Below are 8,274 nucleotides of genomic sequence, written 5' to 3' on the forward strand. Positions count from 1 at the left end.
CTTTGCCACCCCATGGATTGCAGCTCACCAGGCTTCTTTAGCCTTCACCATCTCCCAGAGTTTGCTGAAACTCATGTCCATTGAGTCAGTGATGCTATTTAACAATCTCATCCTCCATTGCCCCCTTCATCTGTCCTCAACCTTTCCCAACATCAGGGTCTTTCCCAATGAGTCGGCTCTTCTCATCTGATGTCCAAAGTATTGGAGCTTTGGCTTCAACATCAGTTCTTCCAACGACTATTCATGGTTGATCTCCTTTGGGATTGACTGTTTTGATCCCCTTGCAATCCAAGGGACTCTCAAGTGTCTTCTCTAGCACCACAATTCAAAAGTAACAATTCTTTGTCACTCAGTCTTCTTTATGGCCCAACCCTCACACATGAGCGTAACTACTGAAAAAAACCATAACTTTGTCAGCAAAGTTATGTCTGTACTTTTTAATACACTGTCTAGGTTTGTCATGGTTTTCCTTCCAAGAAGTCATAGATGAATGAATCATAGATGTAGACATAAAAATTAAAACTAAAAAATTTAGCATAAAACAAAATATCTTTCAAAACTTGGGGTAAGGGTTTTTTGAAAGAACATAAAAATGATGGATCTTTAAAAAACAATAAAAAGAACTTCATTACCATTAAAAATATTTGAGAAAAGTTTCTTAATCATAAATGACACCATTAATAAAATGAAAATATAAGCTATAGACTGTGAGTAAATATTTGCAAAACTTATATTTGATAAATTATTTCTATATAAAACATACAGAGAAGTCTTTATAGTCAAAACAACAAGAAAAAAAAAACACTTAAAGGTTTGATGAACTATCTGAGCACACATTTGACAAAACAAAACACACAAACCATTTATAAACACATGAAAAAACACTAAGCATCATTAGTCATCAATGACATTCTTATTAAAATTATAACTTAAACCACAAAGAGAAACTACTGTACTCTATTTAGAATAGCTAATATGAATAAGAGTTTCAAATCTTGGTGAAAATGTTGAACAAGTTGAATGCTTATGCATTTCAAATAAGAATACAAGGTTAAATAACTTTGAAAATACTTTAGCAGTATCTTATAAAGTTATGCAAACACTTCCCAGACTATTATGCTACAGAAACTGTGATAGCAGTTGAAGTCTCTAAGTTGGTGGCAATTTGTTGTACAGCATGGAAAACTAATATCCAACAAGGTTGCTAACTCTGGGTGACTAGAGTGTAGATATTGGCTCAAAAGTTAGTCCAGGGTACAGAGGTGTCGGAAATGGGGGAAGATGCATTAAGGACCTCAAACTTATCTCAGTGAAAGAATAGCCATCATGACTTGTGGGATTTTGGATCAACATAACGCTATGTACAATAATTCTGTGCCTGATGGGAAACAGCCTCTGCTGTGTTATGGCTTCCTGGTAGAGTCTGGCAAGGGTTAATCAGGTTGTCAGGAGCCTAGGGGAAGCATTTGTTGTTGTTTAGTCAAAAAGCTATGTCCAAATCTTTTGCAAATACATGGATGGCAGCCCACCAGGCTCTTCTGTCCAATGTATTTCCCAGGCAAGAGTGCTGGAGGGGGCAGCCATTTCCTTCTCCAGGGTTTCTCCCTGACCCCAGGTATAGAACCTACATCTCCCACATTTCAGGCAACTTGTTTTTTACCGCTGAGCCACCAGGCAAGTCAGTGGATCTAATTGTGTGACATTTCAGTGTTGTGAAACCAGTGGATTGATTGACACTCAGAGGTTTTAGAGACTTAAACATTCACCATTCATCACCAAGATGCATTCAACATTTTTAAGAGATTATATGATTTAATTGTATTAATATATGCTTGGAAGTGTGTATAGCTCATATTTAGAAGAAAAGAAAATTTAGTTTCAATAAAGAACATCATTGTTTCTGCAGACAATAATATTCATTTAGGTTAGGCAATAAAACCAAAGACCAAGTTATGTTGTTCATACATCTCAGAACACATGGCATTTCATACACACAGAATGGGACAGAAAAATCATACAGTAAATATATATAATAGCAGTTATTAATATCTCTGAAAGATTATCTTATTTATCTTTCATTTTGGATTTTACTGTAGTCACCATGTTTTCTTATTCAGTTCATGTATTTTTCTATAATTATTTTTAAAGAAATCCATGAAAGAGGCTATTGAGGCACTATCTCCAGTGATTTAGAAGAAATTGCCTTCTTGCAAATTGCCACATAGAAAAGCATTCCAGCTAATTTCTGGATGTGGGATATAAAAAGAAATAGCTCAAGAAATACTCTCTGGGGTCTAAATCCCCAAGGTCATGGAAGCATACATAAGCCTTACATTTTGTTCATAAGAATCAGATTCAGCTTCCAAATCTCTCTCTCTTTCTCTTCCTTTCTCTGAGTTTTCCTGGATGTTAAGAAAGAATTATATTCCAGTCCCATTAAATTTTTGTTGGCTCCTGCTACATTAACCAACTCCTTAATATTTTACATGATATTTGAATTCAGAGTGGGAACTCCCCTGGAGACAATTAATAGTAGAAACAGGATCTTCAGGTGAGTAGGTTTCAGGTGGGATGTTCTATTGTGTTTCTTTTCTCTCCTTTGGGGAACTCTGAGATCCTGAAACCTCTAAAACAGTGGACACTCTTTGTCAGTATTTGTGTGGTGATGTCTCCTGAGTCCATTTTCCTGAAGGCTGAGCTTTGATCTCCTCCTCCTTCACTGGGGTATCATCCTGATTTTTGCTCTGAGGATATCCACATTGTGCTTAGCAGAATAGTCACAATGAAATTTTAAAAAATATTATAATGCCTGAGAATTCCTCAACACCTCAAAACTTAGTCGAAAGAAGGTAAGAATCATATGTAGATAATAATAATGAACACCATAATATACAATTCCATTTTTCTGACAGTAATGTCTGCAGGTATGTCAAGGGTGTAGGAAATATGGTTGAAGTGAAAAGGAAAAGTGTCCTTATGATACAAATTTTCATGAAATGTTTTGTATATTGTTCATCGCTGCATCAGTATGTAAGAAAAGAGGAAATTACAGGCATTATATTCTAAGAATACTGTCTTGATTAAAGAAGGTTGAAAATTGAAGAATATAGCTAGGATAAGGCTTTATGTAAAACTGAGCAGAGAAATTTAGACTTGATAAATTAGTTAATAGGGAGAAATTAAAGTTTTTAAGGGACAAAACTGTCATAACAGATAAAGTAATCAAGAAGACATTAATTTTCTCACAGTTCAGGGTAGCACCACTACAGGGAAGTTGGCGAAACCTAGGTGACCATGAGATTAAAATTGGATGATTAGTAAGAGTCAGATAATAAAGAGAAAACAAAGGGGAAACAGAGACAATTTATTGAAGGACAGTGATTGATGAATTAACATGAACAGGGCCAAGAGGAAATTCAGGAAAAAAAAAAAAAAAGTTGAGCTTTTCTTCGACATCACAAATTATTCCTGCATTTTTGTTGCTGCCAACTTTGGACCTTGACCTGTTTCTTAGATTGTTTAAAATAATATGTGTTTAAAGATAATACCAGTTACTCAGAGTATTAAGAATTAAAAGGGATGAGGGTGGGAAAACTTATATATTTTGAACTCCACAACTATCAGACTTTGTACTAATTATATTAATGTCATTTCCTAACTTAATATTTATACATCTATAAAATATACATTATCATGTACTATTACTGATAAAGAAGTTGAGGCTCATAAAATCTGAGTGATTCACCAAAGATCATACAGTGAATGCCAAAGCTTGCAACTGAATTTCAATCTATGTTTCCAACTCCTTGCTTCTTTCATTGTGCCAGTCTGTCTGTCACTAACTCTTTTCCACTCCCCAACCATTCCCTTTTCTTCATATAGGAAATACATCTTTTGAGTGTCAAAAGTATCACGAAGCTATTCAAGAAATAATGAATTATTTCTCCCTTCACATGGTCAGACAAAACTAAAATTGCATTTGTGTTTATGAGAGTTGAACTAATAGTCCCTTTATTAATCTGAATATTTCAGATGTGTGCTTGTTATTGTTTAACTTATTTTAAAATATTTGCTAAATAAATATACTTCTGTTGTGATAAACTGCTTAACAGTAGAAGATGCATTTGCTTTCTCAAAATAATGTATACAAATAATTGTATAACTCAAAGCAAGATTATCACCTGTGGTTTTAATCAAACTCAATATTCCTGTCACCAGAAGTTTTGTGGGTCATAATGTAACCTTGTGTTTATTACAGTATTGTCTGATTTTCTTGAAAAACAGTATAGAATATGGAAAAGTTGAGCAAAATATATTTTAAGTTAGTCTATAATTCAGATATTCTATAAGCATTTAATGCTATAATATTCCTAATAAATTTATTAGATTGATTAAATATTGATAGCAAGTTAAGAGATATTGATCAAAGAATTTAAAAGACTATATTGAGAGCATCAGTTTCACTATGTGAGACAAATTATAACTAGTGAAATAGGAAAGAAAACAAAAGTGAGGGTACCACAAATTATAACACAACTTCATTACTTTACCAGGTTGCTGCATTGAACACAAAGCCAATAATTTTAGCATCAAACTGGAATCACTGGAAAACTTGAAGATAGAGCTTTATTTCCCTCAATGTCCATTTATGTTTTCCAAAATGTGAAATTTCTTTTGGTGACTCATGACCTCTGCCTTTTTCATGATCTTCTGTTTGAACATAATGATAGAAGTATTACTGCCTCTAAAAATATTACTCCTCCTGTTTTTAAAATAAATTTGAGTGCTATGTTTTCATTTATTGTTACGTTACTCCCATTAAACAGCACAGACCTTAAGAATGATGGAACTGTGAAAAACATAGAAAATATTTCTCTCTGACTCTAAACTAAATTCAATTTCTGTCACTCATGGTCACTTCAAACCTAACTCATCACCAGCAGGCTGTGTTAATTCAAACAAGTTTCTTAACTCATATATGCTTCCATTTCCTTTTATAAAATATGAAACTGTTTATTTTGAAATTCATAAATCTTATTTAGTGCTCAAAACTAATGTACCAATATTTTAACACAATGTCTGACACACAATAAATATGATATCCATGGACTATCATCATTGTTATCATTTTATTATCACTATTTCAAATTTTCTCCAACAACAATTATGTGGTTTGCTGAAGGAAATCAGAGTGCCAAAACCACTCTCTTAGGCTTAAGAGAGTGGCTAAGCCACTTAGGCTAAGCCTAAGCCACCCTCTTAGGCTTCTCAGAATATCCTGACCTCCAGGTTCCTTTGTTCCTAGTTTTCCTCACCGTCTATGCAGTCACCGTAATGGGGAAACTGGGCATGATCACCATCATCAGGATCAGTCCCAAACTCCACGCCCCCATGTCCTTTTTTCTCAGTCACTTGTCCTTTGTTGATTTCTACTATTCCACTACAGTTACACCCAAACTCTTGGAGATTTGGTTGTGGAAGACAGAACCATCTCTTTCATGGGATGCATCATGCAATTCTTCTCGGCTTGTATGTTTGCAGTGGCAGAGGCATTCATGTTGGCAGTGATGGCCTATCACCAATTTGTGGCCATTTGTAAGCCTCCACTCTACACAGTGGTCATGTCCCCAAAGCTCTGTGCATCATTAGTGGCCTGTCCCTACACGTGGGGTGTAGTCTCTTCCCTGACACTCACCTGTTTTCTCCAGACATTATCCTTCTGTGGGTCTAACATCATAAATAATTTCCTCTGTGAGCACTCTGTCATTGTCTCTGTCTCCTGCTCTGATCCCTTCATCAGCCAAGTGCTCTATTTTGCCATTGCCAAATGCAATGAGGTGAGCAGCCTGGTAATGTCCTCACTACCTATATTTCCATTTTTGTCACCAGCATAAAAATGCCTTCTGCTGGGATTCGCCAAAAAGCCTTTTCTACTTGTTCCCCCCCCATCTGACCACCATCACCATGTTCCATGGGACTGTCCTGTTCCTTTATTGTGTACCCAGCTCCAAAAATTCATGGCTCATGGTCAAAGTACATTCTGTATTTTATACAGTGGTGAGTCCCATGCTGAACCCTCTGATCTATAGTCTCAGGAACAAGAAGTGAAAGAGAGTGTCAGGAAATTAATTAATCACTTAATACAATTTAGTTGAAGATCTGTATGTCCAAAAGAAATTTGATATATTATGTACTGTTGATTAAATCTTCTTGTAGAGATGATGACTTAAATTATGTAGTCAACTCACTAGATCATAAATTTAGAGTCATAAATTGGCTATTTCATGTTTTAGTTTCTGTTCAGTTCAATGTTGAATAAAATAACTGTATATCATGTGTGAAATGATGTGTGTTGTGGGTGTATGAAAAGCGAAAATGTGAGGTGTTCAGTCATGTCTGACTCTTAGCCACCCCATGGACTATAGCCTGCCAGGTTCCTCTGTCAATGGAACTCTCCAGGAAAGAATAATATAGTGGGTAGCCATTGCCTTCTCCAGGGGATCTTCCTGACCTAGGGTTTGAACCTGGGTTTCCTGCATTTCAGGGAGATTCTTTACCTTCTGTGCCACCATGGAAGTGATGTGGATGAATATTGTCCCCCAAATATCCATGTCACCCAGAACTCAGAATGTCACCTTATTTGAAAATAAGATCTTTGCAGATGTAATTAAGGTAAGAGTCAAGATGAGCTTAAAGTGGACCCAAAATCCAATGAGTGTCCTTTTAAGAGACAGAAAAAGATACACAGAGACACACAGGGAAGGAGGATGTGTGAATTCCACTCCTCTCTCTTTCCTCCTAAACCACACACAATCCTTAAAAAAAAAAAAAAAAAACAACAACTCATTTTTAGTATTGTTGGTACATAACTGCTTTCTGGATGTTTGTAATCCTGCACTTTACACAGCTGTTGTGCTCCAGAAGCTGTGTTCCATCCTTCTGGCTGATGCTACAGCTGAGCATAGACTATTTCTTGCACTCATCCTTTAAGTTGTATTGCCTACTGTGAGTCCATCATAGTTAACACAATTGATATGAATATTCTGTTGCCCTTTTGGATCTTGTTTTACTTTAGCCAAGTCAATGAATTAAGAAAGCTCAGTCATCATTTCCTAGCTTTCACTTCAGTCACTATTTTAAAGATAATTTCTATCTGTTGGCATCACAGAATCCTGTCTACCTGTGCCTCCCACACATCATCATCCTTTATGTCTATAGTATGTGTTTGCTGTGTGCTAAGTCACTTCACTCGTGTCTGACTCTTTGAGACCCTGAACTGTAGCTGCCAGTCTCCTCGGCCTATGGGAATCTCAATGCAAGAATATTGGATTGGATCACCATGCCCTCCTCCAGGGCATCTTCTGGATGCATGGACTGAACCCTAGTCGCTTATGTCTCCTGCAGGTACCTTACCACTAGAGCCACCTGGGAAATCACTCTATAGTATTCTCAGTTCCAAATTCTCATAAATAATTGTTCAAGTAGAGTCTCTTTTAAACCATGCTAATCCTCATGCTGAACTCATTGACATAAAGTATACATACTTATATACTCACTGACATAATACTTGAAATAAAAAAAACATGAAACACCTTGTAAGGAAGTTAATAGACTCTAAAACATTTAGCACTAATGATAATAATACAATGAAATCATGTATGTGCCTATTCAACTATCACCTTCCAAGAAAGTTCTTTTCTGAAAACCTAATATAATGAGATAATCACTCATTATTCCCTTAACTTGATTTATTTTTTTTTCCTAGATATAGATGATATGTTTAATACATGCAGCAATTTATTTGTTTCTTATTTCCTTCTCCCTGTATACACTCCAAGAGAGAAGAAATTTCTGGTTTTATTATTGCATCTTATATCTCTAATGCCTAAAAAATTATCTAGAAACATGTTTGGCCTTCAGTGAATACTTGCCAGATGAATAAAAGATGAAAAGAAATGAAAATTTTTGACTAAATTCATAATAATTAGTACTGTGCTCACCTAGGTAAGGTAGCTTCCCTGGTGGCTCAGATAGTAAAGAATCCTCCTGCAATGCAGAAGACCCAGGTTCGATCCCTGGGTTGGAAAGATCCCCTGGAGAAGGAAATGGCAACCCACTCCACTATGTTTGCCTGGAGAATCCCATGGACAGAGTAGCCTGGCTACAGTCCATGGGGTCACAAAGAGATGGACATGAATAAGTGGCTAGCACTTCACCTAGGTGATGTCTCTTTCATGAATATAGTTGTCACCTGAAATTTAAAAATGTAAAATA

General features: G+C 35.9%; 1 pseudogene; it reads left to right on the plus strand.

Moving 5' to 3' along the window:
- The first annotated feature begins 2,914 nt into the window (after positions 1 to 2,914).
- Positions 2,915 to 6,108, plus strand: LOC133055554 (olfactory receptor 5D13-like; annotated as a pseudogene).
- The last annotated feature ends 2,166 nt before the right edge of the window (positions 6,109 to 8,274 follow it).

This window comes from Dama dama, chromosome 5, assembly GCF_033118175.1.
Source record: "Dama dama isolate Ldn47 chromosome 5, ASM3311817v1, whole genome shotgun sequence".
NCBI classification, from domain to species: domain Eukaryota; kingdom Metazoa; phylum Chordata; class Mammalia; order Artiodactyla; family Cervidae; genus Dama; species Dama dama.